The sequence below is a fragment of the Molothrus ater genome, chromosome 19 (assembly GCF_012460135.2).
Source record: "Molothrus ater isolate BHLD 08-10-18 breed brown headed cowbird chromosome 19, BPBGC_Mater_1.1, whole genome shotgun sequence".
Taxonomy (NCBI): Eukaryota; Metazoa; Chordata; class Aves; order Passeriformes; family Icteridae; genus Molothrus; species Molothrus ater.
In genome coordinates, this window is record NC_050496.2 from 12,515,826 (window position 1) to 12,538,175 (window position 22,350).

At 62.7% G+C, this 22,350-nt stretch overlaps 1 protein-coding gene across 11 annotated transcripts in view; it reads left to right on the forward strand.

Moving 5' to 3' along the window:
* Positions 1-22,350, forward strand: part of RBFOX3 (RNA binding fox-1 homolog 3) — a 140,349-nt gene that overhangs the window by 48,819 nt on the left and 69,180 nt on the right. For all 11 annotated transcript variants that reach the window (XM_036394303.2, XM_036394305.2, XM_036394311.2 and 8 more), the window contains exon 2: positions 16,624-16,739. The gene's annotated coding sequence lies outside the window, so the exon portion shown is untranslated. The remainder of the gene's footprint in view (positions 1-16,623; positions 16,740-22,350) is intronic.

Sequence of the window (22,350 nt, forward strand, 5' to 3'; positions counted from 1 at the left end):
CTCGGCTCAGCCCCGCTCGGCTCTGCTCAGCCCCGCTTGGCTCGGCTCAGCCCGGCTCAGCCCCGCTCGGCTCGGCCCCGCTCGGCTCAGCCCGGCTCAGCCCCGCTTGGTTCAGCCCCGCTCCAGCTGCGCCGCGCTTTGGGCCCGCCGAGCGCAGCCCCTGCTCGCGTTTGCAGGCGGGATTAATCTCTGTAGCAGGGGAGGGCAGCCTGGTATGAATCAGGCTCGTAACTCCCGCACGCAGATTTCCAAACCCTGCCGGAGCATTAATCCAGCGGCTCCCCGGGGCAGGGAGGATGGAGGGGAATGTGGAAATGTGTCACCTTGTGGCAGGAGGGCTGTGACAGGCAGCCAGGCCAGCAGCTCTGCCTCGGAGATGGCTCCTGGTCTCCAGATCCCACCGATGTGGCCTCGCCATTGATTTAAAAAGGAGAGGGGAAAAAAAGGCAACTGCTTCACTCTGGCTTTGCTGCTGATGCTGAGGGGACAGATTTGCCTGCTGGCAGCTCTGCCATTAACTGGATGAGCTATTCAAGTGTGGGTTATGGATTTGGGATCAGCCTGCCGGTGCTGGAGAAAGCACATGGTGCTGAGCCCAGAGGGATACGGGGCTGGGGAGAGCCGAGGGGCAGCAGAAGGTGGGATGGAGGGGCCTTTCCTGGGAGCAGATAACCTTGCAAGGGTGAGGAGCTCTTCCAAACTCTGGCCAGGCCCCTCCTGGGTGCACGTGAGACATTGCTGGGTGGGGGAACGCGTGCTGCAGCCCCCAGCAGCAGAGGGGCTGCGGGTGGAGCAGGGGAAGGGAGCTGCGGAACTGGAGGTTCCCTCCACTGGCAGGGAGGGAGGGAGGGATTGGGAATATCCCATGCTCCAGAGCCTGGGAACGCCTTCCAGGCCGCAAATAGCCCGTTCCAGCCCCAAAGCTGCCACAGGAATCTTCCCTGCTCCTGCAGGCAGCCGGCACTCGTGGCCCTGGCATCCCTGGGCTGCTGTGGCAGTGTGAGAGTGAGCTGGACCCAGGGGCTGCCAGCGAGGAGAGGGACGGGGATTTTGGTTTTGGCTCTCGAGGATCACTGGGACACTGAGCACCAGAAGCTGAAGCAGTCGGGAGCTGCTCCCAGCTGCTTCATTTGGGTGTCATACGAGTGCTCACAGCCTGGGGTGCTCCCACAGCCCCAGCGCTGCTGTCTCCTCCCTCGTGGGAGGCTCTGACCCGGCAGTGCCAGTGCAGTGCAGGAAACACAAGCATTTTGATATTTTTATTTTTATTTTCCGTTTTTGCCACAGTTCTGCAGCCCCTCTGTCGCACTCCTTGTTAAGCTGTTAAATCACTCCATTTATTTAGCACGAGCATTGCTGAGAGCTCATTTTTATCTTGGTGAAAACCAGACTTGCTCATGGGCACATAATGAAATTGTATAAATATACCCTTAGCTGGGAATCTAATTTATTTTTCCTGTTCATTATGGGGTAGAAGGCCATTATGAGATGTAGAACTTTTTTTTTTCCCAGTGCTGGAATTGAAGGGCTGGTGCAGGCACTTTTTATACTGATGATTTTGCCCTGATTCAATTTGAGGCTGGTTAGAGCTCAAATACTGAAGCATAATTGACAGAGAGCGGTGTGGGTTGCCATGCTAATGCCCTGGCTTTGGCTCTGTGGCAGTGCCAGACCAAGGCTGGGTGGAGCATGGCCCAGAGATGGGCACGGGATGGAGATTCCCGAGCTGGGGTGGAGATTCCTGGATCTGGGATGGAGATTCCTGGATCTGGGATGGAGATTCCCCGAGCTGGGATGGAGATTCCCCGAGCTGGGATGGAGATTCCTGGATCTGGGATGGAGATTCCTGAGCTGGGGTGGAGATTCCTGGATCTGAGATGGAGATTCCCTGAGCTGGGATGGAGATTCCTGGATCTGGGATGGAGATTCCCTGAGCTGGGATGGAGATTCCTGGATCTGGGATGGAGATTCCTGGATCTGGGATGGAGATTCCTGGATCTGGGATGGAGATTCCCCGAGCTGGGGTGGAGATTCCCCGAGCTGGGGTGGATATTCCTGGATCTGAGATGGAGATTCCTGGATCTGGGATGGAGATTCCCGAGCTGGGACGGAGGGAGCAGAGGTGGCCCAGCCCCGGGGCAGCAGGGCACGAGTCCATCCTTTGTCCATCAGCAGCATTGATTTTGGACGGCGCTGATCCTGCTATAACGTCCTGTTTATGGAGCTGTAATTAAGCGGGGCCATTTCGCCGGCAGTGTTAAGTGCTGAGCAGATTTATGGCACGGCCCAGCCCTGGGCAGGGCTGTATTTCAGCACGGAGCACACCGGGTTTTTCGGTGTGCTGCCATTGTGTTGTGTGACAGTGATTAGTGTAATGGGGGCTGCCGGGGTCGCGCTGCCAGGCTGAGGAAGCAGCAATTACGGGCGGCCGCAGCACCGACTTAATTGCATCCATTTGCAAACGACACGGGCCGGGTGTGAGGGAGCAGCTGGCAGGGCCAGCCTGGCACCCACAGCCCCTGCCCCTGGCTGCCCCCAGCTCCCCAGGGTGGGCTCTGAGGGTCCCTCACTGGGCAGAGCAAAGGGCGGCTCCTGTGCGGGCACTGGGACTCGCTGGGCTGAACCAAAACCAAAACCAAAACCAGAACCTGCTCTGCTGGGCTCAGGTCCCTCTGCAGGGGCAGTGCCTGGGAGAGCCTGGAACGTGCTTCCCCAGGAGCTGGCAGGGCTCCAGTGGCATCACGCAGGGCTGGGGCATCTCCTGTGTTTCAGCTCGGTCCCTTGGCCCTTTGCCACGTGGCTCCAGTGCCCTGGGTGCTCCCATGGCTTGTCCCCTGCCTGGGGACGGGCAGGCCAAGCTCTGCAGCGCAGGGGAGCAGGGGACAAAGCCATCCAAGGGCAACGGGGCCAGCAGTGGATTGGCAGCCGTGCAATTAGAGCTCACCTTGATGTGCACTTGGCAGCCTCTCCTTTGAACTCTCTCCCCTGACGGCTCTCCTGAGGTCTGGAGGTTCACCAGCTCAGCCCCTCAATACCCTCACCAGGCACAGGGAGGTTCTGCAGAGCAGTTAGAGACCCAGGGGAGGCTGGCACTGAGCTTCTCCTGAGCGTCAGGGACTCCTGTGCCCTCCCTCGGGCAGGCCCTGTCCTTCAGCAGGACTTGGGGGTACTGGGGCTGGCACAGGCAGGGCCTGTGGGTGCCAGGGCTGGCCAGCACCCTGTGCAATTGTGCCAGCAGCACCCTGCAGTGGCTGGGGAGAGGCAGCTCTGTGGGAGCTGGGCAGGGTGTGGGTGTGTGTCCTGCTGCAGAACACGGCCCCTGACCTGGAGCAGTGGAGCATCACAAGGGGCTCATGGATGCCCTGCCACAAGTGCACCAAGGACCACAAGGTCTCTTTCCCAGGTGGAACCAGGGCTGAGAGGGCGTCTTCCCTGCTCCTGCCCTTGCTGTGTGCGCTCTCCCAGCTGGCTGCAGGAATTAGATGGGCTTTTGCCGACTAAGAGGTGTTAAACGGCTCTAAATACTCCTCACACTGCAATGTCTCCACCACAGCGTTTAATGGAGTGCCACAGAAATGCCTATAAATAAATGGAATGCGCCTGTGCCAGTTCCCTCCCACGGCATCTCAGAGCTCGCAAGAAAGTCAGCAAGGGGCTTGTGCTGGGCTGCAGCTCCTGCCCTGGCCCTGCCCTTCATTCCCATTCCTACCCTTTTCTTTTTCCCCACCTGAGGGTGAGGGGATCCAGCCTGGGGCTGTGGAGCTCTCGCCGTCCATCCCGCTGCAATGCAGCTGCAGGAGCGAGGACGGAGGGCTGGAAGCAGCAGGGAGGGCTGCAGGGCCCACGGGGCCAGCACTGGGAGCTCCTTGCAGCTGTCCCTGGGGTCCCGGCGAGTGCCCAGGCTGGCACTGTGCCCGTGGGCACCCTGGCATCGGGCAGCACAGCCAGCAGCAGGTGTAGAGAACGAGCAGAGGGAAGGGCAGGGAGCATTTCCAGGCTGTTTGTGCTGCTCTTGCATCTGAGTCCAGACTCCTTTGTGCCTGGAGATCCACATCCACCAAACCAGATGGATTTCCCACCAGGCTGCCTTAATCTCCAGCACCTCGGCCCTTGATCCCAAGCAGGCAAAACGTGTGTGGGGCTTCAGCTGCTGCAAAATGCACTTTATCTGCTGCTGTGGGGCCGCTGCTGCACGGCAGCGCCTCCTGGGAAACGCTGCGAAATTCCTTCCACATTCCCTTCCCCGAGCCTTTATTACAGAAAATAAACACTCGAAAGGAAAGGGAGGGGTGGGCAGCGGGCGCTCCTTGGCAGTTCTGGCGCTCCTTGGCTGTGCCAGGTGCTCCTTGGTGCCCCCGTGGCCGCGGGGCAGGGGACAGAGCTGGCTGTGTGTGCAGGGCTGTCCCTTTTGGCGCTCCCTGACAGGGCTGCTCCGTGTCCCTGGGGGGTTCTGGGGTGCCCGGGGCACCCCTGTGCCGGCACCCCCACTCCGAGGGAGCCCTGGGGCCCCGCTGAGCATCCTCAGCCAAACAGGATCCCTAAATAGGCTCCTCAGCCTGTCAGTTGACTGCCTCTTCAGCGCTGATGAGCCACTCTGGTGTTACTATTTAAAATCCTAATTGCTTTAATCAGCTCGCCTTTAGCCACCGCAGCCAGCGAGCGAGCCCAGGGGCTGAGAGCTCTTCTGCTCCTCCAGCACAGCTGCGGCCAGGCACGGTACGAGCACCCAGCTCGGGTCCGTGTGGGCTCCCAGCGCCAGCCCTGCAGGTGCCCGCGGCCCCGTGGCTGTGCCGTGGCACACGCTGGTGGTGGCACAGCCGGTGGCACAGCAGTGGGACGGAGCTGGGGCGACTGCAGAGCTGAGCACAAGTCCCCCGGGCAGGGGGAGGACAGGAACTGAAATGGATGAGGAGAAGAGGAGCTGCTGTTACCATGGGCTGACAGATGCCAGCACTTTAATGAGCTGGGAATTCCCATGTCCTCTCCTTTATCACCGTGAATTCTCTTCCAGGCTAAAAGCAGCTTCCTCCCTGGCTTTCGGGGCCCGGCAGCCCACTCCTGCCTCCCTGCGAGCGCAGCCTCGGGGTGTTCCTCCATCCCGAGCGGCGCGGGGGTGCAGGGCAGAGCTCTCCTGGGGCTGCACTCGCAGCCATCCTCGCTGGGCTGGTGGGAGATGCCGGATTAAAATAGCGCGGCGCTTCCCGGCGAGGGAGCCTTGCGGCAAAGCACCCACGCGGCTGCGCCGAGGAGGAGGCGGAGGAGGAGGAGGATGAGGATGAGGATGATGCTGATCGGCGCCTGACACCGGCTGGGGCAGGGGCAGAGATGCAAAGACCCAAATCTGTGGGTGCAGCCCCTCCTGGCCATCATTGCCCCTCCTGGTTCCCCTGGCAGGTGTGTGGCACAAGGGCAGCCCCAGGGCTGAGGTGTGTGGCACAAGGGCAGCCCCAGGGCTGGTTCCCGTCCTTGCAGGAGGCTGTGGCTGGCAGGGAGCCGGGCTGGGCCGCAGGGAGCTGGCAGAGGAGGGGCGGCGATGCCAGGGTGTGCTGGGCACTGGCAGGGCCCAGGCTGGGAGGAAATGAGCAGGAACTGCCCGCTGTGCCACTGCTGGCAGCCTCTCAGCCGCGGCTCCTCCGCTCCTGCCCAGCCTGGCAGGGGGAAGGCATCGCCAGGGCCGGGGCTGGCACCCGGGTGCGTGTGCCAGCTCCTGGGCACCGGCTGCCCCCGCCTTCTCTTGGGCACCGCGTCCCTCCTGCAGCGCCTCTGCTGGGCCGAGGCAGCCCCGCTCCCCGTCCCGCCGGCTGCAGGGCGGCTCCAGCTCCCCCTGTGCAGGATTTGGGGCACAGGGGTGTCCCCAGCCCCGGGAGCTCCTCTCCCCCGGGCCCTGGGCCCCCACACCCGTCCGTGTGCCGCGGCAGCCTGCCCACCGTGGTGTTCCCCGTGCTGCAGCGGCCCCGGGGCTCTGCTGCCCCAGAATATTCCTGGATGAGTGGAAAACCTCGTTCGGGGGATTGTTCAGCTCGCGGCAGCCTTCCTGGGGAGCGAGGACATCTCTGCATTTATTCAAGGACATCCCTTCTCAATTAAATCCCTGCATGGGCTAAACAAGCGGGCTGCTGAGATCAAAGGGGGTTTTTTTCCACTCTTTTTTTCCCCGAAATCGTTTAGACGATGCAGTGGAGGGAGTGCGGTGCGTTTGCCTTCCACACACCTGGTGGGGAGGAGAGGCTGCCATTAAATCCCCGTAAAGCTGTTTCCTTCCCCGTGCCGATGCGGGGCTGGGGCAGTTTGTGGGTGGCAGCCACGGGGCGATGGCACCGGGTGTGTGCGGTGGCCACGGGCGAGCCCAGAGATGCGGGGTCGCTGGGCTGGGATTGCCCGCCTGGATCCGTGTGGCCGATCTGCCGCAGCCCCGGAGGCTCGGGGGGCTCAGCCCCTGCCCGGCCGCAGCCCGGGGGTCCCCCCGCCCCTCCCCGGGCTCCTCGGGGATTGATGGTGTCGTTAAAGCGTCAGGCTGGCCCGGGGCCGGCCCCGCTGCCACCGGGATTTATGGAGGAACGTGCCTTGGTGAAGGTTTTATCACCGCTGTTAAAGAGCCCAGCGTGTGCCGGGGGCCGGGCAGGGGGGTCTGCTCTGCCCTCCCTGCTGCGATGGGGTCACTTTGCTGGGCAGGGGGGTCTGCTCTGCCCTCCCTGCAGGGATGGGGTCATTTCTGTGGGCAGGGGGTTCTGCTCTGCCCTCCCTGCTGCGATGGGGTCGGTTTGCTGGGCAGGGGGGTCTGCTCTGCCCTCCCTGCAGGGATGGGGTCATTTCTGTGGGCAGGGGGTCTGCTCTGCCCTCCCTGCTGGGATGGGGTCATTTCTGTGGGCAGGGGGGTCTGCTCTGCCCTCCCTGCTGCGATGGGGTCGGTTTGCTGGGCAGGGGGGTCTGCTCTGCCCTCCCTGCTGCGATGGGGTCGGTTTGCTGGGCAGGGGGGTCTGCTCTGCCCTCCCTGCTGCGATGGGGTCGGTTTGCTGGGCAGGGGGGTCTGCTCTGCCCTCCCTGCTGGGATGGGGTCACTTCTGTGGGCAGGGGGTTCTGCTCTGCCCTCCCTGCTGGGATGGGGTCACTTTGCTGGGCAGGGGGGTCTGCTCTGCCCTCCCTGCTGCGATGGGGTCACTTTGCTGGGCAGGGGGTTCTGCTCTGCCCTCCCTGCTGGGATGGGGTCGCTCCTCTGGGCGCCCTCAGCTGGGGCAGTGCCCCCGAGGGTGCGGGGGATGCTGCAGCCCCTGGGGCGGCCGTTCCCGTGGGCTGTGCTCGGTGGGAGCCCCCGGGCCGGCCCTGCCTGCAGCGGGACCTGTGACGGGGATTTTGGGCGTGCACAGCCCTGCGGCCACCCCGCGGCCCGACCTCCTCCCGCTCCCTCTGCCGCGGATCCGTCAGTTCAGAAATCGATCCCTTTGCCACCAGCCCGGTCTCCTTTTTCCTTTTAAATGGTGTCACTCTGCTATTTCCTGGCCTCTCTAATAGATTTTTATATAATCACTACAGTGCACTTTTAAAGAGCGATAGATCACGTTCATTGCTTTTCCCCGTGATTAATTTCCCATAATAGTCCTCTGTAACACCAAGGCAAAGAGAGGAGAGCAAAGAAAACCCCCACATTATCCACTTTGTGCTCCGAGTATAAATGAATTAGATTTAATTTTTGTTTAATTGTTTCCATAGCTCAGCCTCTGCTAACTTTGCAGGATAATTTATTTTGCAGTCTTGGGGAAAAGGAGGAAGAAAGGTCCCCGTGCCGCGCTTTGCCCGCAGCCGCCGTTAATTACAGCTGATTGCCTTCCCTGCCTGATGAGGCCGTGGCTTGGAGGGTCCCGTCACAGCCCAGGACCGTGGCTGGTGGGCAGAGAAGAGCCCAGCTGGGCACGTGGGATGTTCCCTGTGCTTTCACATCCAAGGAGTGCAGGGTCTGTGCTCCTCTCCCTGCAGGGACCTTGGCGTCTGGAATGGTATCCTGTGTGTCCTGCGTGGACAGCAGGGAGAGGAGGCTCTGGGAATCCCTTCTCGCATCCAGCAGCCTCCTCTCTGCCAGCCCAGGGCCGCTGGGCACGGGTCCGCGGTGCCCCAGCAGGGCAGGGGAGGAGCAGCAGCCGGGGCCGCCCCCGTTAATCGGGGCCTGCTCGGGACGGCCGAGGTGAGAGCGGCAGCGCCGGGACCGCGGCTGATCTGCTCCCTCGGAGACCCGGCCACCTTCGGCCTGCTCGTCAGGGGCAGTAATTACAGTCCCAGCTTTACATGTGGAATGTTAATGAAAGGACGGGACACGGGGATCTGCAGCCTGGCAGCGAGTGGGGCTGGGGGTCCTGGGGCACCCCTGGTCACTGCTGCTCCCCTCGCTGAGCGTGGAGCTGGGACAGGGCTGGGGCCATGCCAGGCAGGGGACAGGGGCAGGCAGGCCGTGGTTGCTGGCACTTGGCACTGCCTCTGCTTTGTGGTTCTGTGGCGGCTGCTGCTCGCCTCTAAAATTGCTTTGCTGATATGGATGGATGGATGGATGGATGGATGGATGGATGGATGGATGGATGGATGGATGGATGGATGGATGGATGGATTTGTTGGGAAACAGGATAATGCAGCTGGAGCTCCACTGCCCTCCCCACCTCCTGCCTTGGCCCTGATCTCCTGTAACCTCCCCGGTTCCCCTGAGCCTCTCCCCTGGGCTGAGCACCCCTCGTTCCCACGGTGTCCTGTGCTGTGCTGCAGCCTCTGGGCATCACCCTGAGCTTCTGCAAGATGCCCTCCTGTGTATTGATGCCATCTGCACTGGGGAGCCCAGAGCTGGCTGCAGGATCCAGACATGGCCGTGTGACAGGGCTGGCTGGGGTCGCACTGCTGGCCTGTCCCTTGGTCCCAGAAGTGTGTCAGTCTGTCCTGCCCTGGGCAGCTCTGCTCTGAGAGAGGGGTTCAGCAATCACTGCCTGAATTTCAGGGTGCCCTGAGCAGCAGCTGCTGTCCCTGTCACACCCACCCTCCTCTCTGGGGCGGGGACCCTCGCAGTCCTGCCTGCCTCATGCCCTGGCAGGGTGCTGGAGCTGTGGGAGCTGCCTGGGGTGCTCTGTGGCTCCTGCAGGCAGAGCCCCAGCTCCTGTGCTGTCCCTGCCTCTGCAGAGCGCCGTGCCAGGCTCTGAGCAGCATCGTCTGAGGGACAGGAGCCGTGCCTGTCCCTTCCCCGTCCCCGAGGCAGTGCTGGCAGCCTGCAGCCCCTCCGGCTGCTGCCCTGGTGCCCTTGGCTGCACTCGCCTGGCCCGGGGGGCCCTGGGGGCCGGGGCTGCCCAGAGAGTCCTGCGGGTGCTCGGAGGGGCTGAGAGCCGGTGCGGGAGGAGCAGATCCCACAGATCCCAGCTGAGCCCCGCGGAGCTGGAGGTGCTGGGCGCTCCCGGCCGCTCCCGCCGGTGCTGCGGGCGGTTTTTGGGGGAGGGATGCTGGGGGAACCCGGCAGCCGGTGGAGGCGGGGAGCAGCCCCGGCACGGCCGGGGGAGTCATTAAAAGCCCGGTCAGCAGCAGGGAGCGGCGCTGAGCAATCTGCTGGGGCGGCAGTGCCCTGGATTATTGCTGCGAGCAGCTGAAGGAGAGCAGAGAAGAGGCGTGAGCTGAGAGGAATGACAAAGAGGGGAAGGAGAGGAAGAGGCCTGGAGGAGGAGGAGGGGGAGGCTGGATCAGTGCCGCAGGCAGCGCAGGGTGCTCCAGCAGCGATGCTCTGCTGTCCCAGAGCTGCCTGTCCCTGCTCCCTGGGCAGGGTGCGCTGTCCCGGGGCTGTCCTGTTAGCCCCGGCCCTCGGCAGCCCCTCCCCGCAGTCCCTGGGGCTGCCAGGCTCCTTTCCTGGGTCACTTTTGTTCTCCCGATGGAGAGGGGGAGCTCTCAGGTCACTCGGATCCTGCTGTCGTTTTCCCAGAGGCTTTAACCAGGTTCACTGAAGCTCCTCTGTCTCCTCAGCTGTGCTGGCTGTAAATCCGGGGAGGTCTCACCGGGCACTGGGCTGGTGCCATCTTTGGGTGCTCTGCCTTTCTGCAATAAGGGATAAGGAATGCTTTCCCTGGCGTTTCGAGCTCCCTGCCATCGCTGGCAGAGTTGGGAAGGGCAGGGGGAGGACGTGTACTGGGAGCTGTGGCTGTGTGGAGCCCAGAGGGCTGGCAGAGCCCTGCGTGGGCCAGCTCAGGGCTTGGGCGAGTCCTGGGGCTGCCATCGTCCCTCCTGCCCTCCCCGAGCAGGGCTCTGTGCCCAGGTGGGCACTGTCCCAGCAGAGCTGGGCACCACAGCTGGCGGTGGCCGTGTTACCCTCACTGCTGAGCCTGGGCAGGAGCTGTGCTGGGGGTGGTGTTTCTCCAGGAGCACCGCGCTGTGGGTTTCATCTCCAGGCTGGGATGAAGGGTGGTCCCCCAGGATCATCCTGGGCAGGGTGTGAGTGTGGCTGAGCTCTGCTGTGCTGGGGCTGAGCGCTCCTGGGGCAGCCAGGGAGCTGCTTCTGGGGAGAGCTGGGAGAGCCCAGCCTGGACGCGCTGCTGTCCCCTTAAAGTGTACATCTGCTCTTGCCTCTGGCTGACCCCGGCCCTCCCCTCCATCTTGGAGCTCCTTGGATCTGCTCTGTGCTCCTTCTCTCTCTCCCTTGGCCCTCAGGTACTGTTCACAGCCACGTTTTGGGCGCAGGAGGTGGCATCTGGAGGCCAGAGCGCTGGTCCCAGAGCTGCCAGCACAGATCCCACCTTGGGATCTTCATCCATCCTTCCGTGCTAGAGAGTGCTGGCATTTCTCCATGCAGCAGCTTCCTCCTGGCGAAGGCCCAGCTGGGTCACCGTGAGAGGCGCTCTGAGGCTCTCTGATGCTTCCCCCTGGCTGCAGGAGGTGAATCCCCACCCTGTCCCCATCCATCCCCTGTTGGGACAGGCTGCTCCTGGGGACGCTCCTCTGGCTGGGCATGGGGCTGGGAGCTGCAGCACTCACCGGGGCATGTTCCCAGCTCCTGGCTCTGGCACATGGCACTGGCACAGGGCAGGCTGCCCTCCCTGGGTGCTCTGGGTGTGCTGTGGCTCTCCCAGCCGTGCCTGGTGCCATGGAGTGCCCGGTGTGGCAGCCAAAGGCTCTGGTGTTCCCCAGCAGAGCACAGCCCCTTCCTGCAGCAGCACCAGATGCTTCTCCTGCAGTTGGAGTTTTCCCATCTCATTCATTTTAGAGATTAATTAAAGTGTTTCCCCTCCCTCTCTCCCAACCAACCTCCCTCTCTCTCTTTTCCCTGATCTATACAGCTGCACATGGATTTTAGGGTCATGCTTGTTTACATCAGTTATATTTACGTTAATGGGTGTTTGTTTTAGGAAAAGCAGCAGAAATCCCATAAAAACAAACATCGCTTGTGTCCCACAACTGGTCCTGCAGCCCCAGGCCCCACTGCCTCCCTGGGCAGCCCATCCTGCACCCTGCCAGCAAGTCTGTGTGGAGAGCTCTGCCACGGGCACGCAGCACCTTTGGGGCTGCTGTGGAGTGACTCTGGTGCTTCCGGGGTGCTTGGGTGGGTTTTCCTCACAGCCCTGCTCCCGTGCCGGTGCTGGCAGCCAGGTCAGCTGCATGTGTTTGCCAGGGCTAATCCCCCATCCTGGAGCAGGGATGCTGCCAAAGCCCCTTGGATGGGGCAGGCGGTGGGTTCGCTCTTTCATCAGGAGCTCGCAGGAGGGAGGGTGTTAAGAAGAAGAAAGAGAGAGGGGAGGAGGAAGGATAATTATTTTTTCCAGTGGCTGTGAGCCGCTGGATGCCTTTAAAGCTGCCTTTGTGTTGCCGTGGGTCAGGCTGGGCCGAGCCTGGCCCGGAGCTGTGGCACAGCTGCCTTTGTCGTGGGGCCGCGGTCTCGGTTGTTAACGGGGATGCGGAGACCCAGAACCTCAGATCTTCCGTGTGGCTGGTGGGAGGGATGTGCAGGGCTGCCTTATCATGCTCATTTAACTGGTTAATACATCTTCAGAGCAAATAATGCAGGCTGGGGGTGAACTGCTTAACCAACCTCATTACTATTGTGCATTTAGCAGCTTGGAGAAAGATAATACCTTTCAGGTTTGACCCAATTTTAGTTTTTGTTGTCATAACCATGGAAAATCGACCTTCAGAGACCCTCAGCAGTGAGCCTGAATAGGAAGTGATTTACAGCAAAAGTGCTGTGTGGAATGCTTAATGCACTAGTGCAGGAAAACAGACTGCAACCAGCTGCTGGCATCCATGGCCACAGCCAGGGCTGCCCCGGCTGCTGGCACCCTGTCTCTGCTGGCACTGCCCTGCCGTGGGCACGCCCTCCGTGTGCTGGGCTGGCACAGCTGCCCTGGTCCGTGCTGGCCGGCACAGGGCTCTGTTCCCTCATGCAGTGCCAGTGCTCCTCGGGGCACCAGAGCAGGGCTGGCCTGGGCACCACTGCGGCCACGGCTGGAGCTGCTCACTGCAGTGGTCAGGGACCCCATGGGCAGTGTGCACCCCGTGGGCAGTGTGCACCCCGTGGGCAGTGTGGGACCCCATGGGCGGTGTGGGACCCTATGGGCAGTGAGCACCCCGTGGGCAGTATTGGACCCTATGGTCAGTATGGGATCCTGTGGTCAGTAATAGGACCCTGTGGTCAGTGTGCACCCTGTGGTCAATGTGCACTCTGTGGTCAGTATGGGACCCTGTGGTCAGTGAGAGAACCCCGTGGTCAGCGTGCACCTCGTGGTCAATGTAGGACCCTGTGGTCAGTGTAGGGCCCTGTGGCCAGTAACAGGACCCCATGGTCAGTGTGGGACCCCATGGTCAGTGTGCCCCCTGCACCCTGAGCACCCCCTGGCCTGGGTGTGCCCAGCCTGGCTCAGCATGCCAGGGCCCAGCTGTCACTCGCTGATCTTGGCCCTGGCCAGCCTCTCCCACCACGCCATCCTGTGGCTTTTCTGCTGGTGCCCTTCACCCTTGGGCTGTGCTGTGGGAGCGGTGCCAGCCCTGCCGCCCTGGTACCAGCCCCGGTGCCAGCCCTGCCGCCCTGGTACCAGCCCTGGTGCCAGCCCTGCCACCCTGGTACCAGCCCTGGTGCCAGCCCTGCCACCCTGGTACCAGCCCCGGTGCCAGCCCTGCCACCCTGGTACCAGCCCTGGTGCCAGCCCTGCCGCCCTGGTACCAGCCCCGGTGCCAGCCCTGCCACCACGCCAGCAGCGTTCCCACGGGTGAGATGTCACCCACATCTGCAGGGGTGGTTCCCCTCGCTCTGGTTCTGTCTGTGGCAGGCAGAGGCTTCCCCAGCTCCAGCAGCGGGGGTGAGTGGGACCTTCCTCCTGCTCCTGTGGGGAGGAGGGTGGCAGGGGGGTGACGAGCCTTCCTCCCCTTTCCCTGAGGCAGCTGCAAGCGTGGCTCTGCCACCAGGCCTGTCTCTGTGCTGCTGCTGTGGCGTGTGGGAGGTCCCTGTGGCATGGGATTGTCGCTGGCAGCACTGCCTGGGGCTGGGGGAGTGCTGGCAGCGGCTGGTGCCCACGGGAGTGGGTGATGCCCACGGGAGTGGGTGATGCCCGTGGGCTGCAGGTGATGCCTGTGGGTTCCAGGCTCCCCCAGCACACCCCTGGGGCACTGGGAGCAGATGGAGCCCATGGGATGCAGGCTTCCCTGGCTCAGCCCCAGCAGCAAGGGGCTCTGCTCACTCCTGTGGGAGCTGTGGGAGCAGTGGGTCCGTCCAGCCAGGGGGGCAATGGGGCTGTGGCAGTGGGGCTGGGGCAGTGGGGCCGTGCTCTGCCCTCCCCTCGCCGGGGCACTGCTGGGCTGGGGGCACGACGAGGGCAGGCAGTGCCAGATCACTGTAATTCTGCTCTTTGGCAGCTGAAGGAGAAGCTGCTCCCTCAGCGCAGGAGCTGAAACTCTTTAGCCTTCCTCAGTGTCACCTCCACGGCCATGGATACCTCCAGGTGTGACGTAAGCGAGACCTGGGGAAAAAACCATCTTCTGTTGAGCATCAAAATCCTGTTCGTGCCACCGTGTGCTGCTGCACACCCAGACATCAGCTGTGGCGCAGAGGAGTGGGAAAGAGCTGCAGGTCGGGCTGGGGCTGGAGCTGGGGCTGCTCAGGTGCCCAGTGCTGCTGGAAGAAAATCCCTCTCCTGCTCCTCTGCAATCCAGGGAAAAGCACTGCGGGCTCCTGCTGCCCCTCAGGCTCCTGCTGCCCCCCAGGCTCCTGATGCCCCCCAGGCTCCTGCTGCCCCCCAGGCTCCTGATACCCCCCAAGCTCCTGATGCCCCCCAAGCTCCTGCTGCCCCTCAGGCTCCTGATACCCCCCAAGCTCCTGATGCCCCCCAAGCTCCTGCTGCCCCTCAGGCTCCTGCTGCCCCCCAGGCTCCTGCTGCCCCCCAAGCTCCTGATGCCCCGCAAGCTCCTGCTGCCCCAGCCCTGCCTGCTGAGGGGCATTTCTGTGGCACCCTGCTGCCACGGTGGGGTCTGACAGGAGGCACCAGGCTGGGGCCAGGAGCTGGGAGCGTGCAGGCAGTGGCAGAGGCTCAGCCTCCTGAAAATGAGCAGCACAGCCTTGGTCCTGCCCCCTGCAGCAGCCGCCAGGCTGGCCCAGGGATTGCAGATGCTGTGGGCAGCTGCATCATCTTCCCATCTCCTCCCCGAGGTGCTGCTGGCTTTGATGAAACCTCTCAGCCTTGCAGGGGTTGGCTTGTTGATCTAATCGCTGTGGTTTAGTGTGCAGTAAAAGCCCGGCGGCTCCTGGGGGAGATGTCCCGTAGGGATCTGCAATTCACTCTCCATCCCTCCTGGGGAAGGAACACTTCCCGGTGGCGAGGATGCTGCTGATGGTGAGGGATGCTGCTGATGGTGAGGGATGCTGCTGATGGTGAGGGATGCTGCTGGGCCCCCAGCACCAGTGGGGAAGGTGCCAGCCCCTGTCCTGCACTCACGTGGCTTTGCTTTTGAAAACAGAGAGTGCTGAGAAGATCCTGCTGTGTTCAGTTTGTTTCAGCAGTGCAATTGGGTTTTTCCCTGTGTTTGTCTTGTCCTGCACTTGCTGACCATGATTGGAGGGGCTCAGTGTGGGGCAAACCCCACAGTGTGAGTCCCCCCTGAGCCCCCAGCTCAAGCGTGGTTCTGGTCACTCACCAACCACAGCAGGGAGGGAAGGGAGACTGGTGGCAGAGCCTGGGGAAGGGGACAGCCAAGGGGCGGTTAGGGGACACCCAGGGGGCTTAGGGGACCGGCTGTGACCGAGCAGCATTAAAGAGGCTGGGAGGGAAGGGCTGGGGAGCGACGCTGCTGAGCTCCAGCTGTGCCTGCTGATCAGGAGCAGAGCCTAATGAGCAGGACTAATGAAGCAGGAGGGGAATTCCAGCGAGTCTGGGGAGTGCCTGCGCCGTTCGCTGTGTCTCTGTGGGTTCTCTGTGGTCTGTCCCCAGAGCAGTGACAGCGCCCATTGGGAGCTCACACCACTGCCAGCTGCATGCTCGGTGTGCTGGGTGACTGCAGGGGCCAGTCCCAGAGTGGGTGCCTCCAGTCTGCTCCTGGGGCCAGCATCAAGCACCCCTCCAGGCTGCCTCTTGGATTTTTACTGGCTCTGCACTGCTGGGAAGCCCATCCCTGTCTGCTGGGGTTATTGGAACGTGCTGGGAAGGGGGGATGGAGTTTGGGGGACACTGGTGGCTTCACACAGCCCTGGCAGCAGCCTGCCCCAGGGATTGCTGCAGAGCCAGCCTGGGGGGCCCGGCTCCCTTCCCAGCTCCCCTTGGCCACGGCTGGTTCAGCGTCAGGAGAGGATGTGCAGCCACACCAGCAGGCAGGACTTGTGCTCCTCTCCTGGGTTTTTAGTGAGCCAACCTTGGAGGACCTTGAGCGCCACTCCTGCAGCTCTGCTGTGACTTATCTCCCAGCTTCTGCCCTGTTCCACCGAGGGGATAAATCTCAGTTCCTGGAGTGGAGCCGCTGCTCTGAGCCCATCCCACCGCATGGTGCAGGCGCCGTAACTCACGGCACAGGGGGGGCTGCCTGCCCGGGGTGCCAGGGGACGCCACTGCTCTGTGCTCTGATGGATGGGCTGCCCGGGGGAGCAGGGAAACAGTCCCACTGCAATGGGGGACAGGCTGCTAAATTATCTCCTGTGCAACCTGGGTCGGGGAAAATCAAACTGGAGCTGCCAGTGGCCTCCCCCCTCCTCCTTTGGGGGAACAGATGGGTTGGGGACTTCATTCCTTTAGGAAGAAGTATTTGCCTTTCCTTGTCTCCATCCCATGCACTCGTCAGAGGCCAGGGCTGGTGCATGAGGGAGGCAGGAGCAGCCTCAGCATTTTCTGTCAGTGCAGAGGCTGGGACATGCCCCTCTGGGGACCGTAAGCTGGGACCTGGGCCGATCATGCTTCCCTCTCCTCAGGGGCTTTGCTACTGGACAGGGTCCTGGGTCCTGCCTCTGCCCAGGTCAGGGGCTGCTCCAGAGCTGCTCCCAGCTGGGACAGTTGTGCTGCTGAAGGAGGTCACTGTGCTGTTGAAGGAGGGGGCCAAGCACTGCGATCCCCGGGGCCGTGGCGCTCCGAGCTGCGCCGCGTCCTCCTCCGGTACCGGCGGCGGTGCCCACACAGGGACGGGACTGGAGCCTCTCCCTCTCTCTTTCAGGCTGAGAAGCTGCTGCTGCGAGACCCCGACAGCTCTTCCTGACGGCGTGGAGGGGTGAACACGAGCGTGAGCTCCCACCTGCCACCGCACCCGAGGCACCCGCTCTTGGCCTTCAGGTATGTCCTTTCCACCCAGCAGTCCTGCTAGGGGAGGGCATGGAGATAGGTTTTGGTTGAGGATGAAGATGCTGCTTCCCATGGCTGTGCCTGGGGCAGCAGCTCACAGTCAGCCCACCAGGGACTTTGCACCAGCCCTGGGTACAGATCCTGTGTGTCCAGACCCTTGTGTGCTGACCTGGCAAAGGGGAACGTTGGTGGGACAAGCATGTCTGCTCTGATCCTCGTGGGATGTGGCCTGGGAGGGTCTGGGATGCTTTGATCAGTGCCAGCCGTGTCCCTGCTGCTCAGTGCAGCAGTGTGGAGGTCCTGGAGCGTGCAGGACCTTGGGGGTGCCCTGCAAGGGAGGGGATGGGTGCCCATGGTGCACACACAGCCCTGCACGTCCCAGCCCAGCTGGACCCGCCGAGACCCGGCTCCCCTGCTGCCCCCAGGGCTCTGGGCTGAGCCCATCACCAGCGTCAGTTCACGTTACACGGACTGGAACCCCCCTCTGCGGACACCAGTCTGCTCTGGGAGCTCACAGCAGCTTGAGGAGGAGTTAAAGTGTAAAACTCCTGCAGGCAGTGGGGCTCTCTCCTGCAGACCAGGCGTTTTCCCTGTTTGTTCCCAGCACTGCGAGCACCCACAGGTTCCACAGTGCTCAGAGAGTCACGGCCAGGCTGTGGCAGCCATGGTGCCCAGGGACTGGGCTCTGCCTGGGCTCTTCTGCTGTGGAATTTGTCTTCCTCTCCACCAACTGCTGTGCTGGGGGGTGTCCCAGAGTTGGGACTGCTCTTGTCCCAGCTGGCATAGCCAAGGGAGTGCCTGGGCAGGAGGAGTGCCCGTGGGGCCATGCAGCACCAGCGGGCTGTGTGTGCCCCCCTCGCAGCGCTGCTCACTGCACACTGGCTCCTCCGCTCTGCCCCAGCCCCGGGTGCCTGCTCGGGAATCACGAAATGGGAGCTCGAGGCTCCTCGTCCCTTGCTGGGGTACAGGTTGTCCAGAATGTGGGATTGGAGTGGCTGTGCAGATGGATTCCCCAGCTGCATTAATCGGTTCAGAGGCAGCAAAGGCAGCTGAGCTCTGTGCATCACCTTGAAGCTCTTTTTTTTTTTTGTCTTTAGAAAACTTTGGGTGGATGTTATTGCTCATGAAAGCAAGGGGCTGATCATGCTGGGAAGGAGCAGGCGTAGTGTGGGCTGGCACTATTATGCAAGCTTCCCACATGCCGCTGTGCCAGTGCACTCCGTTCCAGAACAACAGCACGCGTCCGTGTGCCAGCCCCGAGCCACCCCCGGGTCTGCCAGAGCACCAGGTCCTGCAGTGCCCACCTCGCCCTGCCCGTGGGCCCTGCCCGTGCCTGCTCCACCCCCTGTGCCCGCTCAGCCCCGAGCCAGCCGCCCCACGGGTGGGCACTCTGGGGTGAAGGGCTGCATGATCCTGCCCAGCCCCACAGATGGGCACTCTGGGGTGAAGGGCTGCCTGGTCCTGCCCAGCCCCACAGATGGGCAGTTTTGGGGTGAAGGGCTGCATGATCCTGCCCAGCCCCACAGATGGGCAGTTTTGGGGTGAAGGGCTACATGATCCTGCCCAGCCCCACAGATGGGCAGTTTTGGGGTGAAGGGCTGCGTGGTCCTGCCCAGCCCCACAGATGGGCAGTTTTGGGGTGAAGGGCTGCCTGGTCCTGCCCAGCCCCACGTCACTGTGGATCCAGCTGTTGTGAGCGTCCTGGCCAAAGTGGGAGTGCTGGGAGTTTCTCCCAGGACCTTGTGCTGCGCTGGGGCTGGGACTGTGCTGCTTCTCAGGGGATGGCAGACAGGTTGTCACCCTGGCCACCGTGCACACTGTGCCCCTGCATTGGGAGGGCTGTGCCTTGTCTCTGGGGTCCGTGCAGCCATTGCTGCCAGCACCTGCTCTGGGCACCAGGGCAGAAGTGGGCGGCTCAGGCCACCAAAGCTCTTCCCTATGCAGCTTTTCTGCCTGCTGCTTTCCTCCTCCTCTCCTGGAGCCTGCCTGGGCCCTGTGTGAGGCTGGGGGCTGCCAGCCATGGGGTGTGTGGGTGCTGGTGCCGAGCTTGGGGCTCACTGGGCTGGTGGGGAGCAGCCTGGAGCCAGTGCAGAGCAACCCTCCCCATCATCCCCAGGCCTGCTGGAGCACCCCCGGAGGAGAGCGCTCCTTCAAGGAAGGCTTGGAGATGAGCAATGGAAAACATCTGACAGGGGAGCCCTTGAGGCGCTTTTGTTCCAGCGAGTGGGAGTGTGAGATCCGCTCAGACATGAAAGGCTGAGCAGCTCCGTCCCCAAAGTCATGGCGGAGGGGAGGACGGGGGGTGTGCGGCTGCACCGGGAGGTCAAACCGGGAGCGGCTGGCACCGGGATCCCCCCTCCCTCCCTCCCTCCCTCCCTTTCCAGCAACTAAATTAGGTCACACTTGAAAGTCAGTTTCTTGGCTGTGGATTTAATTTAGCTTTTCCAGGCTAGTTATCATATAATAAATTCCAGGAGATTTATAGAAAACATGCCCAGGGAGGCTTAGCCAGTGTGTAACAAGATTTGTGCCTCTTTCCTGCTGTTGAGCAGCTCTGGCGAGCGCAGCGCTGCCGGCAGATGTGCGGGCAGGGCTGGCAGCCCCGTGGGAGCTCCCAGGGAGACAGGGCAGCCCCAGAAATGGGCTGGGGGCACCCCCCCACAGCTCTCTGGGGCACAGGAGGGTCCCAAATGCAGCTGTGCTCTGCCCTGGCTCCCCACCGGCTATAAATCACCCGCAGCAGGTGCATTCCTGTTCATCACTGGTCTCCTCGCCCTGGCTCAGCGTGGGCAATGCCCATCCCAGCGGTGCCAGTGCGTGCCCAGAGGCGGTGAGCAGTCAGAGGGCAGCGATTGGGTCTCCCGGTGCCTTTCTGCTCGGGGGTGACTTCGGTGTGTGGGACATCCCTGCTGGGGGATACCTCGTGCCCTCGCTGCCCTGGCTCCCGGGGCACAAGGGCCGTTTGGCAGAGCTGCAATCGGCGTCTCGTGGCTCTGCCCGCTGCTGGGCAGGGATTTCCACCCCGCTGGGAGAGGCTGAGCAGGGAAAGGCGCTGGAGTCCGGAGGGATTTGTGGCGGTGGCAGCGCAGGAGGCACCGCCGGCGCTCGGGCTCCGCTCCCCGCTAACGCCGCCCAATTAGTGTCTGATTAGTCACTCGGCGTGTTAAGGCATTAGGAACAATTAAGGGTGAGAAGAGTTTCCAGATGTAGCGGCAAGCGCTGGAGCTGGCAGCTCCGCTGGCTGCTCCCATATGGAAGGGGTCTGGCATCACTGCAGGGCCGTGGGGCCAGCGTGGCAGGGTCCCCGTGGGTGCAGGGGACTCCTCCTGGGCAGCCCTGGGGCAGTGCCCGCCTCTGCCCTCAGCACTGCAGCTGGGATGGAGGAAGCAGCTGCTGAGGTGGATGAGGGGCACGGCCGGGTGCTGGGGAGAGACTGGCCTGAACCTCCTCACTCATCCTCCTCCTTACCTCAGGACTAGTATGCGAATGAATTCAAGGCGAATTAGAATGAGCAGAATAACAGAAAGTTACTCTAACTGAGACGGTTGGATTCAGCTCAACAAATTATTGCTCCCAACCCATAACTTTCTTTATGTCCTACCTCCACCTAAGCTTCTGCTCAGCCTTCACCCTGATCAGCCTAGGCCTAGCCTTCCACCTCCCTGGGATTGGGCTTGCCCAAATCAAGTATTTATTTCCTGCTGCGGCTGGGGGTGAGTCTGTCCCCCCATGCACCCACTGGCAGCCCTGTGCCACCCTGGTGAGCCACCGGGGCTGGGCAAGCGCCTGGCTGTGAGCACAGGAGCATCTGGGACGGGCCATGTGGGGGACAGCTGCTGTGACAGAGACAGTGCTGTGCTGTGACACTTTTGGGTGCGGGAGAAGCAGCACAACAGAGACGAATGTGACTTCAGAGCCCAAATGCAAGTGACTTCAGCTCCCCAGAAATAGTCCTGGCAGTGCAGGGGAAGGGGACCTGGAGCTGCACTTTCTGGGGATGTTGGGCTGCTCCTGTGACTTTTTCCCCTCATGCAAGGTGGGCTACACTCCCACCATTGCCCCCCACCCCATGGTGCTGGTGAGGCCACCAGCCAGGGGTCATGGAGGTGACTCTGGCCAGCACAGGCAGTCTGTCCCCAGCACCAAACACCTCACCCTGTGACGAGCACTCTGGGAGGGTTCCCTGTCAACCTTGGGTGCCCTGGTGGTGTGGAGGGTGTGGGGGCATCAGTGGGCATTGGTGCTGTGGTCGCCCCTCGTGAACCCAGGCTGAGCGAGCACCGTGTGATGCTAGCGGGCAGCAGGGCAGTGGAGAGGGGCACAGTGGCCTTGAGTGCATTGCAATCGTTTCTGTGCTGCTCTCCCCAGGGCGAGGAGCACTGCGTGGACAGATGGTGTTTTTGAGTGACCTTGTAGCTCTGAGCCGTTCCCTCGGCTGCTCAGTAACGCTGGGGTGGGAGCCGCGGGAAGCGGCAGCGGTGCCACAACCTGCTCGGGCTGAGGGGAGCCTGGCAGGGAGCCAGGGCTGGGGTGAACCAGGGGATGGAGCCAGAGCCCGACAGCCCTGACGTGAGAGCTGTGGGGAAACTCCCTGTGCACTGCCTGTGGCTGCGGGAAGCGTGTGGTGTCGGCAGGGAGGCTGCTCTGGGCTCCGGCTGCCCTCCAGCCCGCGTCCCTGGCTGTTCCTCGGCAGCAGAGTCACTGCTCCGGGCTCTGGGATCAGGGATCAGTGCTCCAGGCTCCAGCTGCCCCTCCAGCCCGCGTCCCTGGCTGTTCCTCGGCAGCAGGGTCACTGCTGCAGGCTCCGGGCTCTGGGATCACTGCCCCGGGCTCTGGGATCACTGCCCCGGGCTCTGGGATCACTGCCCCGGGCTCTGGGATCAGGGATCACTGCTCTGGGCTCCGGGCTCTGGGATCACTGCCCCGGGCTCTGGGATCAGGGATCACTGCCCCGGGCTCTGGGATCACTGCCCCGGGCTCTGGGATCAGGGATCACTGCTGCAGGCTCTGGGATCAGGGATCACTGCCCCGGGCTCTGGGATCACTGCTGCAGGCTCTGGGATCAGGGATCACTGCCCCGGGCTCTGGGATCACTGCTCCGGGCTCTGGGATCAGGGATCACTGCTCTGGGATCAGGGATCACTGCCCCGGGCTCTGGGATCACTGCCCCGGGCTCTGGGATCACTGTCCCGGGCTCTCTCCCTGTGCTCCTGAGCTGTGTCCTGGCGCTGGGCAGCAGTGCCTGCAGCTGGCACGGTGGGAGCGCAGCCGTGGTGCGTGGGGACGCACCAGGGAGTCCGAGTTGTGCCCAGAGGGCAGCAGGTAGAAAGGCCTCTGACACGTGAAGTTTCTGTCAGAGCTGCGATCCAGGACCGTGGTCCTCAGGGAACAGATCCAAGGGAGGGGAAAATTGCACTGCAAGGTGCAGCTTTGCTGTCGAAGAGTCACCCTGGGCAGGCTCAGCTCCTCTGGCACCCTTGCAGCCTCCTACGAACTCCGTGCGGGCTGCAGCGCCGAGAGCTGTCCTACATTGGGGAAGGAACAAGGAGCTCTTGGCACTCGCCTGGAGCATCATTTGCATTCCGGCGCAGCTCCCGGCTGC